The 14532-nt window shown below is 44.6% G+C and overlaps 1 long non-coding RNA gene across 1 annotated transcript in view; it reads left to right on the top strand.

The window, feature by feature from the left end:
• LOC117197704 (uncharacterized) overlaps nt 1-13254 on the top strand; it is a 28913-nt gene extending 15659 nt beyond the window's left edge. The window contains exons 4-5 of the long non-coding RNA XR_007475397.1: nt 5151-5308; nt 9011-13254. This is a non-coding gene — a long non-coding RNA (uncharacterized LOC117197704). The remainder of the gene's footprint in view (nt 1-5150; nt 5309-9010) is intronic.
• The last annotated feature ends 1278 nt before the right edge of the window (nt 13255-14532 follow it).

The following is a 14532-nucleotide window of genomic DNA, read 5'->3' as shown; positions in this document are numbered from 1 at the left end:
ATGTGGGAGGGGGAAATTTCTCCCTTACCCCTCTTGCAGTTCTTTGGCCTGGTCATATAATTAAATGGACACAAGACAGATTAACAGGAGAACAAAACCAATTTAATTTGTATGCATGGAGGTCTCATAGAAATAGGACCCTTGAAGCGACCAAAGCAGGCTGTTTCTATATCATTTTTCGACAAGGAAACAATTTTTTGTGTGAAGATTTAACAAAGGGCCTTGTGCTTGGGATAGCAGACTAATGAAGAAGTAACAACGTTTGTTTATACAGTTTTCTCAGCCTTGAATTCCCTAACTCGGGTGATGAGGATACTTTCTACCCTCCTGATGTAGGGAGGTTACTTTTACATGGGAGATTTATTTCCTACTTTCAAGGGGAAAGAGGGGGTGTCATTGTGTGTTTTTATATCATTTTTCCCACGGGCTGTTTCTTAAGTAACTTTAACTCAAAATAATCAATGTGGCATGTCTTGGGGCAGCCTGTTATGAGTCCCAGCAAGTCCAGTGCCTGGGTCAGTGGTATGCAGGGCAATGGCAATATGAACAGGACAGCCAGATTATTCCGAAAGTCAAGTAACGCAGCTGAAGCATCCCAGAGGCGAGTGACCACAAGAACGTGGGATGGATGAATGTCACCCAAATCTTGGGTGGCTCGGTTTGGTAAATAAACGTAGATCATTGTAGGGGAGGCATAACTTTATCTCTACCCTTCTAGGGTCTCTGCTGGTCCTGAGAATTAAATTGACATAAGACAGAATAAGAGGAGACAAGCATATAGATTTTTGCATGTACATGGGAGCCGCCAGAGGAAAAGGAAGACCCAAGAAAGCTGATAGGCCCAAGTGCTCATATACTAGGTTGAACAAAGAGTAGCAATTGTGGACAAGTTTACTAAAATATATGGGGATACTAAAAGGAGATAAGAGTAATCCTAACAAGGTCTGTTTGTATGGATTTCTCTCTGCTTTGACTCCCCATCTCTGGTGATAATATTTCTTTCCTCCTGGTATAGGGAGTGTTACCAAGTCCAAACTCATACTGCTTGCTGCAAGACAGGCCAATAAATTGAGAGGTGAGTTGGTGGGGCGAGGAATAGTGACTTTATTCAGAAAGCCAGCAGACTGAGAAGATGGTGGACTAGTGTCCCAACAATTTATCTTACCCAAGTTAGAATTCAGACTTCTTTTACACTAAAAGGGGCAGGAGTGTGGCCGATTGTTGCAAACTTCTTGGTGCTGAATCCTTCTTTCTTGCAGCTGTCTATGTAGGTCTGGTCACAATGTTCCTATAAACCTCCAATAAGACAAATATTATTCCCTGTTCTGCAACTTTTTATCTCTCTGTGAATGGAAGAGTGTTATACATTTAAAGGTCAGAGCCTTGAGAATGGGCTATCCTGTGTATATCCTGTGTATTTCCGTCTATAGGCAACATTCTTTTACAAAAGCTGCAGAGCCAGCATGACTAAGCATAGGCAACAGAGCACAAAGGTTAGAGCTAAAGGAATAGATCCAATATGGAGGCAGGTTTATTCCGCTCTGTTACAGGAGGGCATCTTTCACATGGGAGTGTTAACGCCTGCCTTCAGGGAAAAAAGGGAGGTCAGAATGACATTCTTGCATCTGCTGTTCTTTAGCTCAAAACAGCCCTTATGCCAAGGTGGCATTTTTTTTTTTTTTTTTTTTTTTTGCGGTACGCAGGCCTCTCACTGTTGTGGCCTCTCCCGTTGCGGAGCACAGGCTCCGGACGCGCAGGCTCACGGGCCCAGCCGTTTCGCGGCATGTGGGATCCCCCTGGACCAGGGCACGAACCCACGTCTCCTGCATCGGCAGGCGGACTCTCAACCACTGTGCCACAATGTGGCGTATTTTGAGGTGACACATTCTGCCACCTTTCACCATCTTTTTCTGTACTCAAATGTTAAATGCAATCACAATTATTTTAACGCTGTCTAAGGAGTGATGGGATGCTACCTATTTTGCTAGAATATACTGGGAAACAGGGAAAGAAGGTCAACCTCCGGAATTAAGTTGTGCCGCGGGCAGCATCAGAGTCACACCAAGTGAGCAATAAGCCAATCAGAATATCACAGAGTTTCAACTGATAACACTTTTTATGATTTGAAAGTATTTTAGTTATTGAGAGAGCCTTTGATGTATTTGTGCCTCTAAGAAATACAAAGTGTTTTGGTGTGAACTAGGTTTCTATATTATAGACGGAATGTTAAATCAGACTTTTCAAACAATTCCTAGGCAAAAGCCTGGAAAAGAGCCTGAAAGCATTTCCTAGAAGTATTTCACAATGCCTGAATTACATACTCTGTCTATACCACGTACAATACAAAAAGTTTTGTTTAGAGTTATTCTCCACAATGTCAAATAGTTACCACTCAGTGTTTTGCTTCAGTATACATCCTATCATTGGGGAGGGTGAGATATGTGATGAATATTCTACAGCTCATAGAACTGGACAGAACCATTTCAGAAACTGTCTGAAACCATATACAATCCCATGTCCCTGTCTTTTGAAGTAAAAGGCTTTAGTCTCCCAGGCCTCCCATGAGTCTCAAAAGGGTGACTCAAGAGTTAATAATTAGGAAATGTAAAGATGTAGAAACAAAGAATAGCTCCTGGGCTGGGAAACTGGTATTTAGACTATAAATCTGCCACACAGCAGAATCACTGAACTCCCAGTTCCCTGAAGGATATAGATATACAGGCCTGGCACACACTCCTAAGTTGTTTTTACAGGAAGCCAACCCCTACCATATGAAAACTGCTGACTGCAAGCACATAGACCCTAGACCAGCTGAAGCCAGAAGGTTGATGATACTTGGAACCACATTGATGCCAACCAGTCGGAGAATTGTTCATGAGCTGATCCCACACCCTGCAACCCCTCCCTCACACTGCCTTTAAAATCCTTTCCCTGAAAGCCATTGGGGAGTTCTGCTCTTTTGAGCGTGAGCTGCCCATTCTCCTTGTTTGGAGCCCTGCAGTAAATACTCTACTTTTCTTTACCACCACCTGGTGTCAGTAGATTGTCTTTACTGCATATGGGTGAGTGAACCCAAGGTTGGGTCCTTAGTGCCCCCAAGTTGGGACCTGGTTCTTTAAAGCCATGAACTGTGTCTGGGACTGTGAATCATCTTTGTTATTCTAAACTTCCCTCCTCATATACCATATTGTTCCGCAAATTGTTGGTAGATTTTGTAAAGCTCTCCATGGTGTTCTATTAGTATATAGAGACTTACTAATCAGTTGCATTTCTAAACATTCTGAGTGGACTTATTATAAAATAAATATGTGTTTATTGCAACGAATGCAAAAGGTACAGAAAGGCATAAAGAAAATAAAACTCAATCATAATTGCACTATATAACAATAAGCACTGCTGACAGCTTCACATTTAACCTAGACTCAGAGGTGTTTTTCTGCACAAGAGTGGATTTATTTAATGCACAGTTAATAACCTGGTTTTTTTTTTTACCCAATTTTTGTTTGGAGAATGCCTATCATTAAGTATAGATCAACATCATCATCTTTAATGTATTATGTATGGGCTGTAATTTCAACCTCTATTGTTGAACATTTAGGGTATGTCCATATTTTCTCTATTATATGTTAAAGTTCAGTGGATATCTTTTAATATACTTTTGGGGAAAAATTCCTGGGAGTGGAATTGCTGTGACTTCAGTTTAAATCTTGATTATATTCTAAATTGTTTAATTTTTAAGGACATGGTACATGTGTACATATGTCTAGTTTCCGCACCTTGACTGTAAACTTCTAGAATAGAAGGAAGAGACTGATGTTTGGATGTCTCTGTGTCCTTTACAAATCCTAGCACAGCCCTGGGGGTTGGCAGTACTTTTGGCTGCAAGTTATAGAACACCAGCATAAGAGTAGCTTAAATCAAAAAGCTGCTTAGTTAAATCTCCCATAGTTAGAAGTCTGGGCATAGACAAGTAGGGGTTGGTGCAACAGCTCAGCAATGTCACCAAGGACCCAGGCTCCTTTTTCCCTCCATCTTCAGCACGCTCCAAGGACACTACATCCTTGGGCTTGCATCTCGCCATGGGGGATGCTTGCCCCAGCACCAGGCGTGTTATCTTCCCACTCCCTCATTCAGAGAGGAAAATATTTCCTAAAAGCCACTCAGGAGAATTTCCCTTCTCCCTTTTTGCCCAGAACTGGGTTGCAAGGCTCCTTCTAGCTACCAAGGAGGCTGGGAAAGTGAGTCTTTGGTGTTTGCAACTCCTCCTATGAGAGGAGGGAGTCAGGGAAAGGCTGTTGTGTGGGTCACCAACAAATGGGGGCACTTTGTCAGGGCTCAAATCTTCTCTGAGTTGGCATCCCAGAGAATGTCTTTTCTCCCCTCCTCTTAGTCTCTCATGAAGAACTAATTCACGTGGTGTCACAATAGCTGTGGGACCCTCTGGGATAAAGAGGCTGTGACTGACAAAGACTCCTTGACCAAACTTGAGTCAGGCTCCTCTGAGCCCACTTCACAACTATGCCTCGACCTCAGCCTGTCCTTGCTGGGCCTGCAGAGCCCAGTTGCAGTAGCAAGGATCCTGCTAAGTCAGTTTAGGGAGAATACCGCCACCCTTGAGGGCCTATCACCCTGGCTGCCTTGAGCAAGAATCCTGTTTAAGTTGGTTTAGCAAGAATTCCTGATCAGCACCCCATGTCTCCTCTTAGTAATTCTCCATCCACTGATACCCCCTCCCCCTCCCGGCTCCTTGGCTATAAATCCCCACTTGTTCTTGTTGTATTAGGAGTTGAGCCCAATCGCTCTTCCCTCTTGCAATAGTCTTGACACCTACTATGATAGTCCTAAATAAAACACTCCTTCCCATTTAACAGGTGTCAGAATAATTTTTTCTTCAACAGTTATGGTGCCCTGACTGCTTCCTTCCTGAGCGTTTGGAGGGGCTGTCCTTGTTCTCGTGGGCGACCTCCAGGGGAAACTCAGGCCCCATAGAGGCTTAAGGCTGTGAGAGGTGGTACCACAGCCTCTCAGGGACTGAGGGAGACTTGGATCACTTCTGGTTTTAAAGCCTCCCTGTAAATTAAAAAACAAAGAGCAGAACCTTAACAGCATTATAAAATTTGCGATTTATTTTAAATGTTTGCCTTCAACAGATTAGCCCGTTAAATACAAAGAAAACATTGCAGTGAAACTGGACAGGAGGACCATTGTATCGGTAAGCAGTACTGACTCATGGCACACGACATCTGGGGTGACCAGGATGAAGACAAGCTTCAAGCTGAAGGTTGAGCAGCATCTTCTTAAAACGCAGGTCTGTGCTTCTCAGTATTTCATTTGGAGGTCTTTGTAAATCTAAATTTGAGCTACTACATGAATGAGCGACACCGGAAACAGCCCTCCTGAGCTCCCTGTGATAGGACCCTGGGCGAGAGTTGACCAAAAGGGCCCAAGGCCTCAGGTGCCACCATTTCACAATTAGTTACTCATTTTGTTTCCTCCTGTCTGATTTCCCCTTCCCCACCAATGCCTGCTTTCCTCCTCGCCTAAACCCTCCATTCTCTTATGAGCCCTTCTTCCCCTCCCCTTCTTTCCTTCCTTCCTTCCCCCTTTTGAAAGTTGGGTCCTCTTGGGCACTGGAAAGGACTGGAATCTGGGATCTGGCTGGAGGCCAGCAGGGGAGAGGGGAGCACCGGGGGGGCCACACCGGGGTCCCATCCGCTGCTGCGTGGGAAGAGAGGAAGTGAGGCTGTGTGTGCTTCCTTGCGCCTCCCCCCTGATCCCCTCTGGTCCCAATTCCTGGCTGTGGCAACAGTCAGCAAACACTGACATAAAAGCACTGACAGTGTCCACCATCCCAGCATCGTTCTGCCCAGGATTTCTCTTTGTTGAGGAGTTCCTTACAACCTCAACTCAGGAAGAATTTTTTTCTTTCTCCTATGACCAGAGTGGGTTGGAGGGTGGGTGGCCCCCACTTCGGGAGTGGCCACCCCCAGTGCTGGTTGGGAGTTTGATTAGTCTGGGCGGAGAGTGAGGAAACACTGTCCTCTTGACCCGGATCTGGGGAGAAATCCTGGAGCCTCCTTGGCTCTGAGCGCCCATCCCTCTGTCTGCAACACCAACTCCCCCTTCCCCCCCTTTTTTTTAAATTTCAGAGTCTTAATGGAGCCAAGACCCTAATGGTGCCAGGTCATCCAGTCCTGGTATTGGTTCCCCAGGTCACTCCTGAGCTGTCCCTCAGTCTTGTCCGCATGGCCTTGGGGAGGGTGGGGCTCTCCACCGCTTTGTGTCGCAGAGACTCGGAGCCCTCCTTGGGGCCCTGTCCACACAGGCACTCCCTCCTGCGGCTCTGCTGTGGGCATCCCTGGGGCTTTGCCCCAGACCAGGGCACAGCCACTCCTTTCTTCTCCCCTCTGATACTAGCTCAGGGAAAACCTTTACTGGACTTTTCAGTCGTTACCTATAGGCTTCTCTGTTCTTCCCAAGTGTTTAGACTTCGGGGATTGGAAGCTGAATGTTCTCACAGAGGCAGTTCTCAGCTTCCTCCCCTCTCACTAGTTTCTTGAGAAAAAGAACATGGAGTCCAAGATTTGCCTAAAAGGGACAGAGGGCCACAGGGGCAGATATCTCAGAAATGGGACCCCACTTCCGAGCGTTCATCAGATGGCACAGTGCCCAGCCTTCAGGAAATGGTTGTTGAAAAAACGAACGAGTGAGAGAATAAATGAATGCAGGGCACCTGGCCTGGAGTTGCAGGGTCGAATTCATATCCCAGCCCCTAGCTGACCTATTTCTGTGGGTCCCAGTGACCTCATCCATAAAGGAAGGAAGGAAGGGATGAGCTCATCCCCTTTCCAGCCCCCTAAACTCTAGATTTTGTATCCACATGGGAAAACAAATGCCACCATCCCACTGAACTTGACCCCGGGCAGAAGCCCTCCTGAGGGATTTAGGCCTAGTGCACAATTGCCTCCACATATATTTTCCCATTTCCCCAAAATCACGGAAACAAGCTGTTGATAGGGAAATTGCTCACAGTGACGGGGAGAACCACAGCCACAGAGGGAGGGCCAAGTTGGAGGATTTACTGAGACTTTGAAGACTGGCTTTGGGTGGCTCTTTCAACGTGGAGGTTACACATTTGATCAGGATTGGTAAGAATTGTGATATAACATTAGAAAATTTTCAAAATATGGTAATTTTCAAATAAAGCTAAAAATCATGACACTCATACAAATATAAATGAACACATGTTAAAGTCTTTATTTAGCTCGTTATTAATGAGAGCTAGTGAGATGTTACAACCAGTTCAAATGAGAAGTTAAAGAAGCCTCAATGTATATGGAGTAAAGGAATGTTGAAATACATTTACAAATAGATGAAAACTGGCTTTTCCCTTGGGGGATTGGGAGGGAAGTCAATGGCATTTCCATAGGACAGAATTTATTTGTATGTCTATAAACAAGAATTATTTGCATTGCTATCACTTATCTACAATTTACAGAGTTGTAAAATAGCTCAAAGACAGTGAAAGAGTCCCTGTAGCATCACATTCAGGTAACCTGGAAGTGTATACTCTAAATGATGAATAGTTTTCCACTGAAGCACATTTTTTTCCCTACGCAATATTTATAAAGCACTTAATATTTGCAAGGAGTGATTGAATACATTGGAACTGATAGTCTATCTGGAGATTTAAGTTACAAAGACTTGAGCTATTTCCCTTCATCATTCTGATTTGTGACATATTGACTATAGTTCCTCCAAGTGACATAGGATATTTACAAATTGAGTTCCATCATAAAGGTTTCCTCAGGGGAAAAACGAAAGTTTCCACTGCTTTAAAAAGCTTGAGAACACGGATCCTTGTCCAATGGCTGCATTTTGTAGAAGACAGAATTAAGGCTCGAAGGGGGTAAGTGACCTGCTCTAGGGCACACAGCTTGTTAATTGACCTCTGGTTGCAAGATGGGGTTTGAGGGCCAAGAAGCATTCCTTTTGGCATTATTAGGTGACACAAAGAACTCTCCTGGAAGGAAGGACTTAGGAAGCAGGCTGAAACAGGTGGTTTTCATCTCCTGTGCTCTGGGAAATCTGCTCCCATCCCTCTAATTGGATGTTGGAAGCTTCAAACTTGCCATCTATGTTCTATCATTGCTTAGAACCCCTAATTATACCTTGGAATTTGGCTCAAGTGCAGCTTAGAGCATGTTCATTAATAGTGCTGACAGGGACACTCAGCATTTATAAAATTCTTTACGGTAATCTAAGTCCCAACATTGTTCTGGTGCGTTAAGGAAGCATGTTCGCTCCCAGCTGAAAGATGACTTAAATTCAGAGGATGGAGACTGGCTGACCGTGAGTTGTTCTTCTAGTGTCCCAGTTTGAATTCAAAGCTTTACAGTCCTTGCTTTCATCAGCCCAAGGAAGCTCCTTGCTGAATTACATCCAGGGCTTAATTCACCCAAGTTGGAGGGATCTGTCCTTGGCATTTCATAACCAGTCTCAGTTTCCTATCTCTTGGCCATCGTGTTGTCAAAAACCTCATATTCTTGTTTGCATGACCAGTTTATAGAGAAGCTTTGTTTCCACAGACAGACTGTGGTTCCATCTGGCCCTGCCACCGACAGCCTTGTGATTCCAGATGGAAAAATCCCCATCCCTCCCCCTATTTCCAAAGCGGCCCCTACCCTGATTGTTTTATCTACAGCCAGCAACACAAATCCTCCACAAACAGTCTCTGTAGGGGTGGAAAGAGCCACTAATGAGGGAAACAGCTCATCCCTTCTTCCATCCTTAAACCCTGTGCTGTGTGAATGGAAAAAATCACACATCTGGCTGGATTGGTTGAAAAGAGGGGCTTTAGGGCAAAGAAGCAGGGTAGGGCTTGCTTTCGTCAAAGAAGATGTTAGGAAAAGTGCTGTTTGTTAAGAATAGCAGTAACGCCAAGGAAAATGATAACTTTCCATCGTGGCTGTAGCTATTCAACCATGTAAACTTTTTTTTTTTTCTTCAGAAGACATCCTTGAGGAACCCTAAGTATTTAGCTGGAATCTTGTGCTGGTGGTCAATTGTCTCCATGTGTGTGCTTGGGAGAATAAAAGGAAATGAACTGGTTTTCTTTCAACACTGTCCTCACTCACCTGGCACCTGAGAAAGAAAGAGGGAGAGAGGAACAGGAGGGGAAAAGGAGAAGCTTTCTGAATTTGAGAAACAAAATTTCAGCTGCCCAGAGACTGTCTAGAGGGGTGTCCGCTTCTCCCGCCCTTCCTTCTCTCCCCTCACCACCTCCCCGGAGGCATCTGGGACCTCACTCTCACCACTTACCTCCTCCCCTCTCTGCTACAAGCGAGTCCAGATTTTTAGTAATCTGTTGACCATGTTGAAGTTTATCTGAGCCCTGTGCTCCCAGAGAGCCGGGGAGCTGGGACAGTGGAGAAACTGCAAAGGACAACCCTGCCCTCACGTATTCAGCTTATTCCCATCCCACTCTTCAGATGAGACCCACCCCACTACAGATGAGATCCATTCCAGCCTTCAGATGAGACCTGCTGTCCACTCTCCTCCCCACTCTCTTGCCTCTGTAAAACCCCTCCTGCCTTTTCTCGGAGATATTCTGCATTAATGAATGACCTCCCTCTTGCTAGAGCCTGAATAAGATCATCTCTTTAATTATCCAGTGTATTTCTTTCACACTGTGCTGCCCATCCTGGGAGTCTGAAATAGAACCATAAGCACATTTGGAGTTAGGAAGGGGAATAACCCCAGCTGGTCTTGGGAAAGATGTGAACAGCACCCAGTTAATGGACTGGAGGTAAGGGTTCCTTGAAGCATGCATCCTCCTTCTGGCCATGTTTTTCACTTCAAAACCTCAGAAGCAGTTGGCTTAAGAGGGAGTTTATAGTATGCCTATGAAGCAAAACATAAATGCACACTGTGAGTGTGTGGGGGTGGCAGCGCAGGAGAGGAGGGGTGCCGGAGACCCTCTTGGTGAGGGGCAGATGCAATTTTGTTCCCTTCACAAAGACTCCTGTTTGCTTGCTGACGCGCTGAACGCCAGACCACTTCCCATTCAGTACTGGTTCTCTTCAAGTGTTGCTACGGCCAGGGCAGTTGTGTTTTGTACAGATTTGCCATTTGTCAGAGGTTGTTCCCAGAGGCCTGCGAGACAAGGACTTTTGTTGGGGGTCCGCTGGAGGAAGTTGGCTTTTCAAAATCAGGAACCTTTTTGGCTTGTTAAATGGAAAGAGGCGATGGCCTCTTTGGCCCTAGTGTGGGAGACCTGGGGAAGCCAGGTCTTAAAGTGCTCACTTAAAAATGCTGTTTTAAAAAATATGCAGTGAAATGCTAATAGCCAATAGTTTAATTAAAGAAAGACAGCACCTATAGTCTCAACATCCCAACATAATATAATAGGTGTTTACTGTTTTCATTTTATATATCAGATTCCAATCTCATATTTTTACAGTTAGTGGCAATACCGATTTATGTTTTTACACTCTTAACATGATGTCATATAATCATTTTATTGTGCAATACTATATGATATAATTCCATTGCCTTAATGGAGCATATGTTATCATATTAGACATTCAGCTTGTCTTTTTTCTTTTTCTTTGCTAGTGTTGATAATGCTGAAATTAACATTGTGAGATATAACTTTCTGTTTTTGAAGAATGAAACATAAATAACCGAGAGCTAATAAAGGGATTAATTAAGCTCCTACAACAGCAGTTCTCAAATCTTTTGTTCTCAGGGCCCCTTTACACTCGTAAAAGCAATTGAGAACCCCAAACAGCTTTTGTTTCTATATTCTGATATTTCCCATACTTTATTATAAATTATAACTGAGAAAAATCTAAATACTTAATATATTTTAAAATAACAATAAGACTCCATTGCATGTTAACATAAATTACATAATTTTTATGAACAATATATTTTTCCAAATTAAAGAAATTTATAAAAATGACATTGTTTTACATTTTTGCAAATCTCTTTAATTTTAGTTTATACATTCTCATATCCACTTCTGCATTGAATGTCTTGTGATATATTGTTTTGATGGAAGTATATGAAGAAAACCATCCTCCCACCCTGATTGTTTTATCTACCGCCAGCAGCAAAAATCCATGAGGATCTGTGAGGACAGTGTTGAAAGAAAACCAGTTCATTTCCTTTTATTCTCCCAAACACACACAAGGAGAAAATTGGCCACCAGCACAAGATTCCAGCTAAATACTTAGGATTCCTTAAGGATGTCTTTTGAAGAGAAAAAAAAAAAAGTTTACATGGTTGAATAGCTACAGCCACGATGGAAAGTTATCATTTTCCTTGGCGTTACTGCTATTCTTACAAACAGCCCTTTTCCTAAAGGGTTGGGAAAGGGAAGGGGAACCCTTAGGGGTCCTTGGACCACACTTTGAGAAACACTGTCTTATAACATTTGCAGCACTCTACTAGGTATTTCTCGGATTTATTCTGTACTCAGAGATTAGATGATAGTGTAATTCAGCGCTGAATTTTTGAAATTGAGGTCCCGAGGAGCAAGTCCCTTGGCTAAAGTCACCCAGCTGGTTGCAGTCACTTTAATTTATTCCAAACAATTCAGATGCCTCATCTGTCCTTTTGTCAGTTGTTGCATAAGGCTTGTGGGAGCACAGAGCTGCATAAAGGATCCCAGACTTCAAGTTGCTCACCAGCCAAGGGCTAGCCAAGCTCACAAATAAACAAGACCAAATCTAGGCAAACATCCCACTCCATTTGTGGAAGAGTTACTCTCTCTCTCTCTGTCAGTATTACGTACACACAGAAAAGTGCACAAATCATAACACGGCTCTACGAATTTTTCAGAAACTGAGCATATCCATATCATATCTCTTTTTAAGTCAATTTTTGGATGGCTTTTGTCAAGAGGCAGGGTGGCCCGGGAGAATTTGTAAACCTGGGATCTACTGATCTCTTGGGCTCTCTCTTCTTCTGTTAATGTAAGGTCTGGCTAAAAAAACCTCACCAAACTGTCGGCCCGTAACATTCTGAGTCTCTATGAGGGTACTTTGGAGGATTGTTTTGTGGCAGGGCTGATTGCGGATCATTTCTCAATTTAATTGGACTAGCGGGGTAATAAAGCAGGAAGCCTGCCATCTAGTGGTGAAAATAAATATTGCTCTCTTCCTCAACTCTTGGGCTGAGCTTTCAGAACCAGTCCTTTTCTTCTCACCCCCACTTTCCTTAATTACATGAGTTTTAATTGTGCCACAGTCACCATACTTAACTGTCTTAGCTACATTATAATGAGTGAAGGGAATACACTTGCGGTTTGGCTGACCACATGGGAGGGGAGGTCTCTTGCGTTCATAGTTAAGTGCTCCAAAACTCTGCCTTCAGGCTCAGGCATGCCCTCAGGGTGCACTTGCAGCAGACCAACAGGAAGCCGAAATTATAAGTATCCGTAAGATTCTGTCTGTGCCGCAAGGCTTCAGCTTCCAGGGAGGGACGCCAGCTGGAGTTCCTTCCTACAGCATATCTTTAAAAGTGGGACTGTCCGCCTGCCGAGGCAGGGGACATGGGTTCATGCCCCGGTCCGGGAGGATGCCACATGCCGCGGAGCGGCTGGGTCTGTGAGCCATGGACGCTGAGCCTGCGCGTCCGGAGCCTGTGCTCCGCAACGGGAGAGGCCACAACAGTGAGAGGCCCGCGTACCGCAAAAAAAAAAAAAAAAAAAAAAAAAAAAGTGGGACTGTCGGAGCTCTCCCCCTGCCCATCGACGTAGCAAAGAACAAAACTCTGGGCAGAGGACCTGGGCATGGAAGAGGTCTGAGCTGGGGAGTAGCACTGAGAGCTGGGTTTCAGTGGAAGAAGCGGCCGGGTGCTGCAGGTGAGTGTGTGCAGTGACTGCGGAACAAACACACATTCTGTAGGTTCTTGAGAGTTATACCTCCTTCATGTGTCCCTGCTCGGGGCCTTGTGGTGAATCACAGAGGGATGAAATCTCAACAGATAATCCATTCCTGGTTGGTAAAGAAACTGCACGGCATGACCAAGGTTCGGCAGGGGAAACTGGAGTTGTGGTACCCAGCCTTGAGACTCGAAAGAAACCAGCCTATATAATATCATGTGCCTGGCCCCAATTTATTTATTTTTTGGCCACGCTGACTGGTTTGTGGGATCTTAGTTCCCCCACCAGGGATTGAACCCGGGCCACGGCAGTGAGAGCGCCAAGTCCTAACCAGTGGACTGCCGGGGAATTCCCAAAAACTATTTTTTAAAATAAGGATAAAAGATGCTTTTATGTCTACCTATCTCTTAGGGGGATAAAACAGGAATCGGTGGGTTATGAAATATGAAAGGCTAATAACCACTGGCCTACTAATTATTAATTTAAAATAATTATTGGACATTTCCTAGGGGCCAGGCCCTGTACCGGGTCCTGGGGTTAAGGGTGGCAGAAACGCACAGTCTCTACTGTGGTGGAATTTATGGTCTAGAGGTGAAGACATTGAATGGATAATTGTATGTATACATCTGTGGAGTTGATGACACTGGTGATATGTGTGAGTTAGGGAGTGTGTATGTGTGTGTGTGTGTGTGAGTGGTACAGGAAGTAATAAAAGCAGGTGTAAGGTGGTGACACAGGAAGGGGCAGGGTGCATTCAGGGAACTGAAAGACAGTAGGTTCTTCCTGAGGGGGTGGGAGAGTGGAGGAGATGAAGCTGGAGGGGGTGCTGTGCTCACACAGGCTTGTACCACTTTATTCTCAGAAGAATGGGATGAAGAAGAAGGGCATGATCAGATTTGCATCTTGAAAGCTCACGCTGGCTGTAGTGTGCTGGACAGACTGCAGGAGGGCACAGGAGGGGAAGGAGGAGAGGAAGGGAAGCCAATTGGGAGGCCACTGTAATAGCCTGGGAACAAGGTCACGGGGGCCTGAGCTAGGGACATAGAAGAGAAAGGAGTGGAGAGAGGCCTCCCCAGGGACTGCAGCTCCGGGCTATTGTAGGCTCCTGGAGTGAAGGGTTGTGATGGTCAGCGTTACTGAGTCTAAGCTGGTACTGCTCGCTGCCTGATGGGCCAATAAATCGAGAGACGAGTTGTCGGGGCAAGAAATAGTGACTTTATTTGGAAAACCAGCAGACGGAAAAGATGGAGGACTACTGTCCCAAAGAACCATCTTACCTGAGTTAAGAATTCAGGCTTTTTATGAATGGATAAAGAAGATGTGGCGCATATATACAATGGAATATTACTCAGCCATAAAAAGAAACAAAATTGAGCTGTTTGTAGGAAAAATAAAGACCATATGCTAACACATATATATGGAATCTAAAAAAAAAATGGTTCTGAAAAACCTAGGGGCAGGACAGGAATAAAGACGCAGGCGTAGAGAATGGACTTGAGGACACGGGGAGGGGGAAGGGTAAGCTGGCACGAAGTGAGAGAGTGGCATGGACATATATACACTACCAAACGTAAAATAGATAGCTAGTGGGAAGCAGCCGCATAGCACAGGGAGATCAGCTAGGTGCTTTGTGACCACCT

Source organism: Orcinus orca, chromosome 2, assembly GCF_937001465.1.
Source record: "Orcinus orca chromosome 2, mOrcOrc1.1, whole genome shotgun sequence".
NCBI classification, from domain to species: Eukaryota; Metazoa; Chordata; class Mammalia; order Artiodactyla; family Delphinidae; genus Orcinus; species Orcinus orca.
This window is presented reverse-complemented; position numbering and strand designations above follow the sequence as displayed.